The sequence below is a fragment of the Pleurodeles waltl genome, chromosome 7, assembly GCF_031143425.1.
Source record: "Pleurodeles waltl isolate 20211129_DDA chromosome 7, aPleWal1.hap1.20221129, whole genome shotgun sequence".
Lineage (NCBI taxonomy): Eukaryota > Metazoa > Chordata > Amphibia > Caudata > Salamandridae > Pleurodeles > Pleurodeles waltl.
The window spans coordinates 1,377,384,413-1,377,401,596 of NC_090446.1; positions in this window are offsets into that span (position 1 = coordinate 1,377,384,413).

The window sequence follows — 17,184 nt, forward strand, 5'->3', positions numbered from 1 at the left end:
CCCCCTGGGGAGAGACCCTTGCCTACGGGGTCGCTCCCCTTGCGTGACGGCACAAAAAAAATAGATCCCTGGTGCCTAGTGGTTTCTGCCCCTCTTGGGGACAGATTGACCTAAAATCGACCAATCTGCCCCCAAAGCGGGCAGAAATGGCCTAAATACAATTTGCCCCTCCAGGGGTGCGACCCTTGCCTAAGGGGTCGCTCCCCATCTCTAAAAAAACAAACAAAGAAAAAAAAAAAACACCTTCCTTCCACCCAGCGTTCCCCCAAGTCTCCCGATAAAAATGGTACCTCACTTGTGTGGGTAGGCCTAGTGTCCACAAAAAGAAATGGCCCAAAACACAACGTGGACACATCCCATTTTTTGACAGAAAACAGAGGTGTTTTTTGCAAAGTGCCTACCTGTAGATTTTAGCCTCTAGTTCAGCCGGCACCTAGGGAAACCTACCAAACCTGTGCATTTTTTAAAACTAGAGACCTAGGGGAATCCAAGATGGGGTGACTTGTGGGGCTCTGACCAGGTTCTGTTACCCAGAATCCTTTGCACACCTCAAAATTTGGCTACAAAAACACATTTTCCTCACATTTCGGTGACAGAAAGTTCTGGAATCTGAGAGGAGCCACAAATTTCCTTCCACCCAGCGTTCCCCCAAGTCTCCCACTAAAAATGGTACCTCACTTGTGTGGGTAGGCCTAGCGCCCACGAAAGGAATTGGCCCAAAACACAACGTGGACACATCACTTTTTTTGACAGAAAACAGAGGTGTTTTGTGCAAAGTGCCTACCTAGAGATTTTGGCCTCTAGCTCAGCCGGCACCTAGGGAAACCTACCAAACCTGTGCATTTTTTTTAAACTACAGACATAGGGGATCTAAGATGGGGTGACTTGTGGGGCTCTGACCAGGTTCTGTTACCCAGAATCCTATCCAAACCTCAAAATTTGGCCAAAAAAACACTTTTTCCTCTCATTTCAGTGACAGAAAGTTCTGGAATCTGAGAGGAACCACAAATTTCCTTCCACCCAGCGTTCCCCCAAGTCTCCCGATAAAAATGGTACCTCACTTGTGTGGGTAGGCCTAGCGCCCACAAAAGGAAATGGCCCAAAACACCACGTGGACGCATCACTTTTTTTCACAGAAAACAGTGCCTACCTGTGGATTTTGGCCTCTAGCTCAGCCGGCACCTGGGGAAACCTAGCAAACCAGCACATTTTTGAAAACTAGAGACCTAGGGGAATCCACGATGGAGTGACTTGTGGGGCTCTGACCAGGTTCTGTTACCCAGAATCCTATCCAAACCTCAAAATTTGGCCAAAAAAACACTTTTTCCTCTCATTTCAGTGACAGAAAGTTCTGGAATCTCAGAGGAGCCACAAATTTCCTTCCACCCAGCGTTCCCCCAAGTCTCCCGATAAAAATGGTACCTCACTTGTGTGGGTAGGCCTAGCGCCCACAAAAGGAAATGGCCCAAAACACAACGTGGACGCATCACTTTTTTTCACAGAAAACAGTGCCTACCTGTGGATTTTTGCCTCTAGCTCAGCCGGCACCTGGGGAAACCTAGCAAACCAGCACATTTTTGAAAACTAGAGACCTAGGGGAATCCAAGATGGAGTGACTTGTGGGGCTCTGACCAGGTTCTGTTACCCAGACTCCTATCCAAACCTCAAAATTTGGCCAAAAAAACACTTTTTCCTCTCATTTCAGTGACAGAAAGTTCTGGAATCTGAGAGGAGCCACAAATTTCCTTCCACCCAGCGTTCCCCCAAATCTCCCTATAAAAATGGTACCTCACTTGTGTGGGTAGGCCTAGCGCCCACAAAAGGAAATGGCCCAAAACACAAGTGGACACATCCCATTTTTTGACAGAAAACTGAGGTGTTTTTTGCAAAGTGCCTACCTGTAGATTTTAGCCTCTAGCTCAGCCGGCACCTAGGGAAACCTACCAAACCTGTGCATTTTTGAAAACTAGAGACCTAGGGGAATCCAAGATGGGGTGACTTGTGGCGCTCTGACCAGGTTCTGTTACCCAGAATCCTTTACACACCTCAAAATTTGGTTTTAAAAAAACACATTTTCCTCACATTTCGGTGACAGAAAGTTCTAGAATCTGAGAGGAGCCACAAATTTCCTTCCACCCAGCGTTTCCCCAAGTCTCCCAATAAAAATGATACCTCACTTGTGTGGGTAGGCCTAGCGCCTGCGAGAAGAAATGCCCCAAAACACAACGTGGACACATCCCATTTTTTGACAGAAAACAGAGGTGTTTTTTGCAAAGTTCCTACCTATAGATTTTGGCCTCTAGCTCAGCCGGCACTTAGGGAAACCTACCAAACCTGTGCATTTTTTAAAACTAGAGACCTAGGGGAATCCAAGATGGGGTGACTTGTGGGGCTCTGACCAGGTTCTGTTACCCAGAATCCTTTTCAAACCTCAAAATTTCACCAAAAAAAACACATTTTCCTCATATTTCGGTGACAGAAAGTTCTGGAATCTGAGAGGAGCCACAAATTTCCTTCCACCCAGCGTTCCCCCAAGTCTCCCGATAAAAATGGTACCTCACTTGTGTGGGTAGGCCTAGCGCCCACAAAAGGAAATGGCCCAAAACACAAGTGGACACATCCCATTTTTTGACAGAAAACAGAGGTGTTTTTTGCAAAGTGCCTACCTGTAGATTTTGGCCTCTAGCTCAGCCCGCACATAGGGAAACATACCAAACCTGTGCATTTTTGAAACCTAGAGACCTAGGGGAATCCAAGATGGGGTGACTTGTGGGGCTCTGACCAGGTTCTGTTACCCAGAATCCTTTTCAAACCTCAAAATTTGGCTAAAAAAAAACATTTTCCTCACATTTCGGTGACAGAAAGTTCTTGAATCTGAGAGGAGCCACAAATTTCCTTCCACCCTGCGTTCCCCCAAGTCTCCTAATAAAAATGGTACCTCACTTGTGTGGGTAGGCCTAGCGCCCACGAAAGGAAATGGCCCAAAACACAACGTGGACACATCACTTTTTTTCACAGAAAACAGTGCCTACCTGTGGATTCTGGACTCTAGCTCAGCCGGCACCTGGGGAAACGTAGCAAACCAGCACGTTTTTGAAAACTAGAGACCTAGGGGAATCCAAGATGGAGTGGCTTGTGGAGCTCTGACCAGGTTCTGTTACCCAGAATCCTTTTCAAACCTCAAAATTTGGCTAAAAAAACACATTTTCCTCACATTTCGGTGACAGAAAGTTCTGGAATCTGAGAGGAGCCACAAATTTCCTTCCACCCAGCGTTCCCCCAAGTCTCCCGACAAAAATGATACTTCACTTGTGGGGGTAGGCCTAGCGCCCACAAAAGGAAATAGCCCAAAACACAAGTGGACACATCCCATTTTTTGACAGAAAACAGAGGTGTTTTTTGCAAAGTGCCTACCTGTAGATTTTGGCCTCTAGCTCAGCCGGCACATAGGGAAACATACCAAACCCGTGCATTTCTTAAAACTAGAGACCTAGGGGAATCCAAAATGGGGTGACTTGTGGGGCTCTGACCAGGTTCTGTTACCCAGAATCCTTTTCAAACCTCAAAATGTGGCTAAAAAAACACATTTCCTCACATTTCGGTGACAGAAAGTTCTGGAATCTGAGAGGAGCCACAAATTTCCTTCCACCCTGCGTTCCCCCAAATCTCCTAATAAAAATGGTACCTCACTTGTGTGAGTAGGCCTAGCGCCCACGAAAGGAAATGGCCCAAAACACAACGTGGACACATCACTTTTTTTCACAGAAAACAGTGCCTACCTGTGGATTTTGGACTCTAGCTCAGCCGGCACCTGGGGAAACCGAGCAAACCAGCACATTTTTGAAAACTAGAGACCTAGGGGAATCCAAGATGGAGTGACTTGTGGGGCTCTGACCAGGTTCTGTTACCCAGAATCCTTTCCATACCTCAAAATATGGCCAAACAAACACTTTTTCCTCTCATTTCGGTGACAGAAAGTTCTGGAATCTGAGAGGAGCCATAAATTTCCTTCCACCCAGCGCTTCCCCAAATCTCCCAATAAAAATGGTACCTCACGTGTGTGGGTAGGCCTTGCACCCACGAAAGGAAATGGCCCAAAACACAACGTGGACACATCCCATTTTTTGACAGAAAACTGAGGTGTTTTTTGCAAAGTGCCTACCTGTAGATTTTGGTCTCTAGCTCAGCCGGCACCTAGGGAAACCTACCAAACCTGTGCATTTCTGAAAACTAGAGACCAAGGGGAATCCAAGATGAGGTGACTTGTGGGGCTCTGACCAGGTTCTGTTACCCAAAATCCTTTTCAAACCTCAAAATGTGGCTTCAAAAAACACATTTTCCTCACATTTCGGTGACAGAAAGTTCTGGAATCTGAGAGGAGCCACAAATGTCCTTCCACCCAGCGTTCCCCCAAGTCTCCCGATAAAAATGGTACCTCACTTGTGTGGGTGGGCCTAGCGCCCACGAAAGGAAATGGCCCAAAACACAACGTGGACACATCACATTTTTTGACAGAAAACAGAGGTGTTTTTTGCAAAGTGCCTACCTGTGGATTTTGGCCTCTAGCTCAGCCGGCCCCGGGGGGGCAGAAATGGCCTAAAATAAATTTGCCCCCCCTACCCCCTGGGGAGAGACCCTTGCCTACGGGGCCGCTCCCCTTGCGTGACGGCACAAAAAAAATAGATCCCTGGTGCCTAGTGGTTTCTGCCCGTCTTGGGGACAGATTGACCTAAAATCGACCAATCTGCCCCCAAAGCGGGCAGAAATGGCCTAAATACAATTTGCCCCTCCAGGGGTGCGACCCTTGCCTAAGGGGTCGCTGCCCATCTCTAAAAAAACAAACAAACAAAAAAAAAAAACACCTTCCTTCCACCCAGCGTTCCCCCAAGTCTCCTGATAAAAATGGTACCTCACTTGTGTGGGTAGGCCTAGTGCCCACAAAAAGAAATGGCCCAAAACACAACGTGGACACATCCCATTTTTTGACAGAAAACAGAGGTGTTTTGTGCAAAGTGCATACCTAGAGATTTTGGCCTCTAGCTCAGCCGGCACCTAGGGAAACCTACCAAACCTGTGCATTTTTTAAAAACTACAGACATAGGGGAATCCAAGATGGGGTGACTTGTGGGGCTCTGACCAGGTTCTGTTACCCAGAATCCTTTTCAAACCTCAAAATTTGGCTAAAAAAACACATTTTCCTCACATTTCGGTGACAGAAAGTTCTGGAATCTGAGAGGAGCCACAAATTTCCTTCCACCCTGCGTTCCCCCAAGTCTCCCAATAAAAATGGTACCTCACTTGTGTGGGTAGGCCTAGCGCCCACGAAAGGAATTGGCCCAAAACACAACGTGGACGCATCACTTTTTTTCACAGAAAACAGTGCCTACCTGTGGATTTTGGCCTCTAGCTCAGCCGGCACCTGGGGAAACCTAGCAAACTAGCAAATTTTTTAAAACTAGAGACCTAGGGGAATCCAAGATGGAGTGACTTGTGGGGCTCTGACCAGGTTCTGTTACCCAGAATCCTATCCAAACCTCAAAATTTGGCGAAAAAAACACTTTTTCCTCTCATTTCAGTGACAGAAAGTTCTGGAATCTGAGAGGAGCCACAAATTTCCTTCCACCCAGCGTTCCCCCAAATCTCCCTATAAAAATGGTACCTCACGTGTGTGGGTAGGCCTTGCACCCACGAAAGGAAATGGCCCAAAACACAACGTGGACACATCCCATTTTTTGACAGAAAACTGAGGTGTTTTTTGCAAAGTGCCTACCTGTAGATTTTGGTCTCTAGCTCAGCCGGCACCTAGGGAAACCTACCAAACCTGTGCATTTCTGAAAACTAGAGACCTAGGGGAATCCAAGATGAGGTGACTTGTGGGGCTCTGACCAGGTTCTGTTACCCAAAATCCTTTTCAAACCTCAAAATGTGGCTTCAAAAAACACATTTTCCTCACATTTCGGTGACAGAAAGTTCTGGAATCTGAGAGGAGCCACAAATGTCCTTCCACCCAGCATTCCCCCAAGTCTCCCGATAAAAATGGTACCTCACTTGTGTGGGTGGGCCTAGCGCCCACGAAAGGAAATGGCCCAAAACACAACGTGGACACATCACATTTTTTGACAGAAAACAGAGGTGTTTTTTGCAAAGTGCCTACCTGTGGATTTTGGCCTCTAGCTCAGCCGGCCCCGGGGGGGCAGAAATGGCCTAAAATAAATTTGCCCCCCCTACCCCCTGGGGAGAGACCCTTGCCTACGGGGCCGCTCCCCTTGCGTGACGGCACAAAAAAAATAGATCCCTGGTGCCTAGTGGTTTCTGCCCGTCTTGGGGACAGATTGACCTAAAATCGACCAATCTGCCCCCAAAGCGGGCAGAAATGGCCTAAATACAATTTGCCCCTCCAGGGGTGCGACCCTTGCCTAAGGGGTCGCTGCCCATCTCTAAAAAAACAAACAAACAAAAAAAAAAAACACCTTCCTTCCACCCAGCGTTCCCCCAAGTCTCCTGATAAAAATGGTACCTCACTTGTGTGGGTAGGCCTAGTGCCCACAAAAAGAAATGGCCCAAAACACAACGTGGACACATCCCATTTTTTGACAGAAAACAGAGGTGTTTTGTGCAAAGTGCATACCTAGAGATTTTGGCCTCTAGCTCAGCCGGCACCTAGGGAAACCTACCAAACCTGTGCATTTTTTAAAAACTACAGACATAGGGGAATCCAAGATGGGGTGACTTGTGGGGCTCTGACCAGGTTCTGTTACCCAGAATCCTTTTCAAACCTCAAAATTTGGCTAAAAAAACACATTTTCCTCACATTTCGGTGACAGAAAGTTCTGGAATCTGAGAGGAGCCACAAATTTCCTTCCACCCTGCGTTCCCCCAAGTCTCCCAATAAAAATGGTACCTCACTTGTGTGGGTAGGCCTAGCGCCCACGAAAGGAATTGGCCCAAAACACAACGTGGACGCATCACTTTTTTTCACAGAAAACAGTGCCTACCTGTGGATTTTGGCCTCTAGCTCAGCCGGCACCTGGGGAAACCTAGCAAACCAGCACATTTTTTAAAACTAGAGACCTAGGGGAATCCAAGATGGAGTGACTTGTGGGGCTCTGACCAGGTTCTGTTACCCAGAATCCTATCCAAACCTCAAAATTTGGCGAAAAAAACACTTTTTCCTCTCATTTCAGTGACAGAAAGTTCTGGAATCTGAGAGGAGCCACAAATTTCCTTCCACCCAGCGTTCCCCCAAATCTCCCTATAAAAATGGTACCTCACTTGTGTGGGTAGGCCTTGCGCCCACGAAAGGAAATGGCCCAAAACACAACGTGGACACATCCCATTTTTTGACAGAAAACTGAGGTGTTTTTTGCAAAGTGCCTACCTGTAGATTTTGGTCTCTAGCTCAGCCGGCACCTAGGGAAACCTACTAAACCTGTGCATTTTTGAAAACTAGAGACCTAGGGGAATCCAAGATGAGGTGACTTGTGGGGCTCTGACCAGGTTCTGTTACCCAGAATCCTTTTCAAACCTCAAAATGTGGATAAAAAAACACATTTTCCTCACATTTCGGTGACAGAAAGTTCTGGAATCTGAGAGGAGCCACAAATGTCCTTCCACCCAGCGTTCCCCCAAGTCTCCCGATAAAAATGATACCTCACTTGTGTAGGTGGGCCTAGCGCCCACGAAAGGAAATGGCCCAAAACACAACGTGGACACATCATATTTTTTGACAGAAAACAAAGGTGTTTTTTGCAAAGTGCCTACCTGTGGATTTTGGCCTCTAGCTCAGCCGGCCCCCAGGGGGCAGAAATGGCCTAAAATAAATTTGCCCCCCCAAAGCCCCTGGGGAGCGACCCTTGCCTACGGGGTCGCTCCCCTTGCGTGACGGCGCAAAAAAAAAAGATCCCTGGTGCGTAGTGGTTTCTGCCCCCCCTTGGGGGCAGATTGACCTAAAATCGCCCAATCTGCCCCCAAAGCGGGCTGAAATGGCCTAAATACAATTTGCCCCTCCAGGGGTGCGACCCCTGCCTAAGGGGTCGCTCCCCATCTCTAAAAAAACAAACAAACAAAAAAAATAAACACCTTCCTTCCAACCAGCGTTCCCCCAAGTCTCCCGATAAAAATGGTACCTCACTTGTGTGGGTAGGCCTAGCGCCCACAAAAGGAAATGGCCCAAAACACAACGTGGACACATCCCATTTTTTGACAGAAAACAGAGGTGTTTTTTGCAAAGTGCATACCTGTAGATTTTGGCCTCTAGCTCAGCCGGCACCTAGGGAAACCTACCAAACCTGTGCATTTTTTTAAAACTACAGACATAGGGGAATCCAAGATGGGGTGACTTGTGGGGCTCTGACCAGGTTCTGTTACCCAGAATCCTTTTCAAACCTCAAAATTTGGCTAAAAAAACACATTTTCCTCACATTTCGGTGACAGAAAGTTCTGGAATCTGAGAGGAGCCACAAATTTCCTTCCATCCTGCGTTCCCCCAAGTCGCCTAATAAAAATGGTACCTCACTTGTGTGAGTAGGCCTAGCGCCCACGAAAGGAAATGGCCCAAAACACAACGTGGACACATCACTTTTTTAGACAGAAAACAGTGCCTACCTGTGGATTTTGGACTCTAGCTCAGCCGGCACCTGGGGGAACCTAGCAAACCAGCACATTTTTGAAAACTAGAGACCTAGGGGAATCCAAGATGGAGTGACTTGTGGGGCTCTGACCAGGTTCTGTTACCCAGAATCCTTTCCAAACCTCAAAATATGGCCAAACAAACACTTTTTCCTCTCATTTCGGTGACAGAAAGTTCTGGAATCTGAGAGGAGCCATAAATTTCCTTCCACCCAGCGCTTCCCCAAATCTCCCAATAAAAATGGTACCTCACGTGTGTGGGTAGGCCTTGCACCCACGAAAGGAAATGGCCCAAAACACAACGTGGACACATCCCATTTTTTGACAGAAAACTGAGGTGTTTTTTGCAAAGTGCCTACCTGTAGATTTTGGTCTCTAGCTCAGCCGGCACCTAGGGAAACCTACCAAACCTGTGCATTTCTGAAAACTAGAGACCTAGGGGAATCCAAGATGAGGTGACTTGTGGGGCTCTGACCAGGTTCTGTTACCCAGAATCCTTTTCAAACCTCAAAATGTGGCTTCAAAAAACACATTTTCCTCACATTTCGGTGACAGAAAGTTCTGGAATCTGAGAGGAGCCACAAATGTCCTTCCACCCAGCGTTCCCCCAAGTCTCCCGATAAAAATGGTACCTCACTTGTGTGGGTGGGCCTAGCGCCCACGAAAGGAAATGGCCCAAAACACAACGTGGACACATCACATTTTTTGACAGAAAACAGAGGTGTTTTTTGCAAAGTGCCTACCTGTGGATTTTGGCCTCTAGCTCAGCCGGCCCGGGGGGGGCAGAAATGGCCTAAAATAAATTTGCCCCCCCTACCCCCTGGGGAGAGACCCTTGCCTACGGGGCCGCTCCCCTTGCGTGACGGCACAAAAAAAATAGATCCCTGGTGCCTAGTGGTTTCTGCCCGTCTTGGGGACAGATTGACCTAAAATCGACCAATCTGCCCCCAAAGCGGGCAGAAATGGCCTAAATACAATTTGCCCCTCCAGGGGTGCGACCCTTGCCTAAGGGGTCGCTGCCCATCTCTAAAAAAACAAACAAACAAAAAAAAAAAACACCTTCCTTCCACCCAGCGTTCCCCCAAGTCTCCTGATAAAAATGGTACCTCACTTGTGTGGGTAGGCCTAGTGCCCACAAAAAGAAATGGCCCAAAACACAACGTGGACACATCCCATTTTTTGACAGAAAATAGAGGTGTTTTTTGCAAAGTGCCTACCTGTAGATTTTAGCCTCTAGCTCAGCCGGCACCTAGGGAAACCTACCAAACCTGTGCATTTTTTAAAACTAGAGACCTAGGGGAATCCAAGATGGGGTGACTTGTGGGGCTCTGACCAGGTTCTGTTACCCAGAATCCTTTGCACACCTCAAAATTTGGCTACAAAAACACATTTTCCTCACATTTCGGTGACAGAAAGTTCTGGAATCTGAGAGGAGCCACAAATTTCCTTCCACCCAGCGTTCCCCCAAGTCTCCCAATAAAAATGGTACCTCACTTGTGTGGGTAGGCCTAGCGCCCACGAAAGGAATTGGCCCAAAACACAACGTGGACACATCACTTTTTTTGACAGAAAACAGAGGTGTTTTGTGCAAAGTGCATACCTAGAGATTTTGGCCTCTAGCTCAGCCGGCACCTAGGGAAACCTACCAAACCTGTGCATTTTTTAAAAACGACAGACATAGGGGAATCCAAGATGGGGTGACTTGTGGGGCTCTGACCAGGTTCTGTTACCCAGAATCCTTTTCAAACCTCAAAATTTGGCTAAAAAAACACATTTTCCTCACATTTCGGTGACAGAAAGTTCTGGAATCTGAGAGGAGCCACAAATTTCCTTCCACCCTGCGTTCCCCCAAGTCTCCCAATAAAAATGGTACCTCACTTGTGTGGGTAGGCCTAGCGCCCACGAAAGGAATTGGCCCAAAACACAACGTGGACGCATCACTTTTCTTCACAGAAAACAGTGCCTACCTGTGGATTTTGGCCTCTAGCTCAGCCGGCACCTGGGGAAACCTAGCAAACCAGCACATTTTTGAAAACTAGAGACCTAGGGGAATCCAAGATGGAGTGACTTGTGGGGCTCTGACCAGGTTCTGTTACCCAGAATCCTATCCAAACCTCAAAATTTGGCCAAAAAAACACTTTTTCCTCTCATTTCAGTGACAGAAAGTTCTGGAATCTGAGAGGAGCCACAAATTTCCTTCCACCCAGCGTTCCCCCAAATCTCCCTATAAAAATGGTACCTCACTTGTGTGGGTAGGCCTTGCGCCCACGAAAGGAAATGGCCCAAAACACAACGTGGACACATCCCATTTTTTGTCAGAAAACTGAGGTGTTTTTTGCAAAGTGCCTACCTGTAGATTTTGGTCTCTAGCTCAGCCGGCACCTAGGGAAACCTACTAAACCTGTGCATTTTTTAAAACTAGAGACCTAGGGGAATCCAAGATGAGGTGACTTGTGGGGCTCTGACCAGGTTCTGTTACCCAGAATCCTTTTCAAACCTCAAAATGTGGCTAAAAAAACACATTTTCCTCACATTTCGGTGACAGAAAGTTCTGGAATCTGAGAGGAGCCACAAATGTCCTTCCACCCAGCGTTCCCCCAAGTCTCCCGATAAAAATGATACCTCACTTGTGTAGGTGGGCCTAGCGCCCACGAAAGGAAATGGCCCAAAACACAACGTGGACACATCATATTTTTTGGCAGAAAACAAAGGTGTTTTTTGCAAATTGCCTACCTGTGGATTTTGGCCTCTAGCTCAGCCGGCCCCCAGGGGGCAGAAATGGCCTAAAATAAATTTGCCCCCCCAAAGCCCCTGGGGAGCGACCCTTGCCTACGGGGTCGCTCCCCTTGCGTGACGGCGCAAAAAAAAAAGATCCCTGGTGCCTAGTGGTTTCTGCCCCCCCTTGGGGGCAGATTGACCTAAAATCGCCCAATCTGCCCCCAAAGCGGGCTGAAATGGCCTAAATACAATTTGCCCCTCCAGGGGTGCGACCCCTGCCTAAGGGGTCGCTCCCCATCTCTAAAAAAACAAACAAACAAAAAAAAAAAACACCTTCCTTCCAACCAGCGTTCCCCCAAGTCTCCCGATAAAAATGGTACCTCACTTGTGTGGGTAGGCCTAGCGCCCACAAAAGGAAATGGCCCAAAACACAACGTGGACACATCCCATTTTTTGACAGAAAACAGAGGTGTTTTGTGCAAAGTGCATACCTGTAGATTTTGGCCTCTAGCTCAGCCGGCACCTAGGGAAACCTACCAAACCTGTGCATTTTTTTAAAACTACAGACATAGGGGAATCCAAGATGGGGTGACTTGTGGGGCTCTGACCAGGTTCTGTTACCCAGAATCCTTTTCAAACCTCAAAATTTGGCTAAAAAAACACATTTTCCTCACATTTCAGTGACAGAAAGTTCTGGAATCTGAGAGGAGCCACAAATTTCCTTCCATCCTGCGTTCCCCCAAGTCGCCCAATAAAAATGGTACCTCACTTGTGTGGGTAGGCCTAGCGCCCACGAAAGGAATTGGCCCAAAACACAACGTGGACACATCACTTTTTTTGACAGAAAACAGAGGTGTTTTGTGCAAAGTGCCTACCTGGAGATTTTGGCCTCTAGCTCAGCCGGCACCTAGGGAAACCTACCAAACCTGTGCATTTTTTTAAAACTACAGACATAGGGGAATCCAAGATGGGGTGACTTGTGGGGCTCTGACCAGGTTCTGTTACCCAGAATCCTTATCAAACCTCAAAATTTGGCTAAAAAAACACATTTTCCTCACATTTCGGTGACAGAAAGTTCTGGAATCTGAGAGGAGCCACAAATTTCCTTCCACCCTGCGTTCCCCCAAGTCTCCCAATAAAAATGGTACCTCACTTGTGTGGGTAGGCCTAGCGCCCACGAAAGGAATTGGCCCAAAACACAACGTGGACGCATCACTTTTTTTCACAGAAAACAGTGCCTACCTGTGGATTTTGGCCTCTAGCTCAGCCGGCACCTGGGGAAACCTAGCAAACCAGCACATTTTTGAAAACTAGCGACCTAGGGGAATCCAAGATGGAGTGACTTGTGGGGCTCTGACCAGGTTCTGTTACCCAGAATCCTATCCAAACCTCAAAATTTGGCCAAAAAAACACTTTTTCCTCTCATTTCAGTGACAGAAAGTTCTGGAATCTGAGAGGAGCCACAAATTTCCTTCCACCCAGCGTTCCCCCAAATCTCCCAATAAAATGGTACCTCACTTGTGTGGGTAGGCCTTGCGCCCACGAAAGGAAATGGCCCAAAACACAACGTGGACACATCCCATTTTTTGACTGAAAACGGAGGTGTTTTTTGCAAAGTGCCTACCTGTAGATTTTGGTCTCTAGCTCAGCCGGCACCTAGGGAAACCTACCAAACCTGTGCATTTTTGAAAACTAGAGACCTAGGGGAATCCAAGATGAGGTGACTTGTGGGGCTCTGACCAGGTTCTGTTACCCAGAATACTTTTCAAACCTCAAAATGTGGCTTAAAAAACACATTTTCCTCACATTTCGGTGACAGAAAGTTCTGGAATCTGAGAGGAGCCACAAATGTCCTTCCACCCAGCGTTCCCCCAAGTCTCCCGATAAAAATGATACCTCACTTGTGTGGGTGGGCCTAGCGCCCACGAAAGGAAATGGCCCAAAACACAACGTGGACACATCACATTTTTTGACAGAAAACAAAGGTGTTTTTTGCAAAGTGCCTACCTGTGGATTTTGGCCTCTAGCTCAGCCGGCCCCCGGGGGGAAGAAATGGCCTAAAATAAATTTGCCCCCCCAAACCCCCTGTGGAGCGACCCTTGCCTACGGGGTCGCTCCCCTTTCGTGACGGCGCAAAAAAAAAAGATACCTGGTGCCTAGTGGTTTCTGCCCCCCTTGGGGGCAGATTGACCTAAAATCGCACAATCTGCCCCCAAAGCGGGCTGAAATGGCCTAAATACAATTTGCCCCTCCAGGGATGCGACCCTTGCCTAAGGGGTCGGTCCCCATCTCTAAAAAAACAAAAAAAAAACACACAAAAAACACCTTCCTTCCACCCAGCGTTCCCCCAAGTCCCCGATAAAAATGGTACCTCACTTGTATGGGTAGGCCTAGCGCCCACAAAAGGAAATGGCCCAAAACACAACGTGGACACATCCCATTTTTTGACAGAAAACAGAGGTGTTTTTTGCAAAGTGCCTACCTGTAGATTTTAGCCTCTGGCTCAGCTGGCACCTAGGGAAACCTACCAAACCTGTGCATTTTTGAAAACTAGAGACCTAGGGGAATCCAAGATGAAGTGACTTGTGGGGCTCTGACCAGGTTCTGTTACCCAGAATCCTTTCGAAACCTCAAAATTTGGCCAAAAAAACACTTTTTCCTCTCATTTCGGTGACAGAAAGTTCTGGAATCTGAGAGGAGCCACAAATTTCCTTCCACCCAGCGTTTCCCCAAATCTCCCAATAAAAATGGTACCTCACTTGTGTGGGTAGGCCTTGCGCCCACGAAAGGAAATGGCCCAAAACACAACGTGGACACATCCCATTTTTTGACAGAAAACTGAGGTGTTTTTTGCAAAGTGCCTACCTGTAGATTTTGGTCTCTAGCTCAGCCGGCACCTAGGGAAACCTACCAAACCTGTGCATTTTTTAAAACTAGAGACCTAGGGGAATCCAAGATGAGGTGACTTGTGGGGTTCTGACCAGGTTCTGTTACCCAGAATCCTTTTCAAACCTCAAAATGTGGCTAAAAAAACACATTTTCCTCACATTTCGGTGACAGAAAGTTCTGGAATCTGAGAGGAGCCACAAATGTCCTTCCACCCAGCGTTCCCCCAAGTCTCCCGATAAAAATGATACCGCACTTGTGTGGGTGGGCCTAGCGCCCACGAAAGGAAATGGCCCAAAACACAACGTGGACACATCACATTTTTTGACAGAAAACAAAGGTGTTTTTTGCAAAGTGCCTACCTGTGGATTTTGGCCTCTAGCTCAGCCGGCCCCCGGGGGGAAGAAATGGCCTAAAATAAATTTGCCCCCCCAAAGCCCCTGGGGAGCGACCCTTGCCTACGGGGTCGCTCCCCTTGCGTGACGGCGCAAAAAAAAAAGATCCCTGGTGCCTAGTGGTTTCTGCCCCCCTTGGGGGCAGATTGACCTAAAATCGCACAATCTGCCCCCAAAGCGGGCTGAAATGGCCTAAATACAATTTGCCCCTCCAGGGATGTGACCCTTGCCTAAGGGGTCGGTCCCCATCTCTAAAAAAACAAAAAAAAAACACACAAAAAACACCTTCCTTCCACCCAGCGTTCCCCCAAGTCCCCGATAAAAATGGTACCTCACTTGTGTGGGTAGGCCTAGCGCCCACAAAAGGAAATGGCCCAAAACACAACGTGGACACATCCCATTTTTTGACAGAAAACAGAGGTGTTTTTTGCAAAGTGCCTACCTGTAGATTTTAGCCTCTGGCTCAGCTGGCACCTAGGGAAACCTACCAAACCTGTGCATTTTTGAAAACTAGAGACCTAGGGGAATCCAAGATGAAGTGACTTGTGGGGCTCTGACCAGGTTCTGTTACCCAGAATCCTTTCGAAACCTCAAAATTTGGCCAAAAAAACACTTTTTCCTCTCATTTCGGTGACAGAAAGTTCTGGAATCTGAGAGGAGCCACAAATTTCCTTCCACCCAGCGTTTCCCCAAATCTCCCAATAAAAATGGTACCTCACTTGTGTGGGTAGGCCTTGCGCCCACGAAAGGAAATGGCCCAAAACACAACGTGGACACATCCCATTTTTTGACTGAAAACTGAGGTGTTTTTTGCAAAGTGCCTACCTGTAGATTTTGGTCTCTAGCTCAGCCGGCACCTAGGGAAACCTACCAAACCTGTGCATTTTTTAAAACTAGAGACCTAGGGGAATCCAAGATGAGGTGACTTGTGGGGTTCTGACCAGGTTCTGTTACCCAGAATCCTTTTCAAACCTCAAAATGTGGCTAATGAAACACATTTTCCTCACATTTCGGTGACAGAAAGTTCTGGAATCTGAGAGGAGCCACAAATGTCCTTCCACCCAGCGTTCCCCCAAGTCTCCGGATAAAAATGATACCTCACTTGTGTGGGTGGGCCTAGCGCCCACGAAAGGAAATGGCCCAAAACACAATGTGGACACATCACATTTTTTGACAGAAAACAGAGGTGTTTTTTGCAAAGTGCCTACCTGTGGATTTTGCCCTCTAGCTCAGCCGGCCCCCGGGGGGCAGAAATGGCCTAAAATAAATTCGCCCCGCCAACCCCCCAGGGGAGCGACCCTTGCCTACGGGGTCGCTCCCCTTGCGTGACGGCACAAAAAAAAAAGATCCCTGGTGCCTAGTGGTTTCTGCCCCCCTTGGGGGCAGATTGACCTAAAATTGCCCAATCTGCCCCCAAAGCGGGCTGAAATGGCCTAAATACAATTTGCCCCTCCAGGGGTGCGACCCTTGCCTAAGGGGTCGCTCCCCATCTCTAAAAAAACAAACAAACAAAAAAATAAAACACCTTCCTTCCACCCAGCGTTCCCCCAAGTCTCCCGATAAAAATGGTACCTCACTTGTGTGGGTAGGCCTTGCGCCCACGAAAGGAAATGGCCCAAAACACAACGTGGACACATCCCATTTTTTTACAGAAAACAGAGGTGTTTTTTGCAAAGTGCCTACCTGTAGATTTTGGTCTCTAGCTCAGCCGGCACCTAGGGAAACCTACCAAACCTGTGCATTTTTGAAAACTAGAGACCTAGGGGAATCCAAGATGAGGTGACTTGTGGGGCTCTGACCAGGTTCTGTTACCCAGAATCCTTTGCAAACCTCAAAATGTGGCTAAAAAAAACACATTTTCCTCACATTTCGGTGACAGAAAGTTCTGGAATCCGAGAGGAGCCACAAATTTCCTTCCACCCAGCGTTCCCCCAAGTCTCCCGATAAAAATGGTACCTCACTTGTGTGGTTAGGCCTAGCGCCCACGAAAGGAAATGGCCCAAAACACAACGTGGACACATCCCATTTTTTTACAGAAAACAGAGGTGTTTTTTGCAAAGTGCCTACCTGTAGATTTTGGTCTCTAGCTCAGCCGGCACCTAGGGAAACCTACCAAACCTGTGCATTTTTGAAAACTACAGACCTAGGGGAATCCAAGATGAGGTGACTTGTGGGGCTCTGACCAGGTTCTGTTACCCAGAATCCTTTGCAAACCTCAAAATGTGGCTAAAAAAACACATTTTCCTCACATTTCGGTGACAGAAAGTTCTGGAATCCGAGAGGAGCCACAAATTTCCTTCCACCCAGCGTTCCCCCAAGTCTCCCGATAAAAATGGTACCTCACTTGTGTGGTTAGGCCTAGCGCCCACGAAAGGAAATGCCCCAAAACAAAACGTGGACACATTCCATTTTTTGACAGAAAACAGAGGTGTTTTTTGCAAAGTGCCTACCTGTAGATTTTGGCCTCTAGCTCAGCCGGCTGTGGGTGCACAATACAAAGACTTTGAGGGGGATGTTGAGTTATAGAAATTCCTCGACTGTCCACACCCTTGAAGCT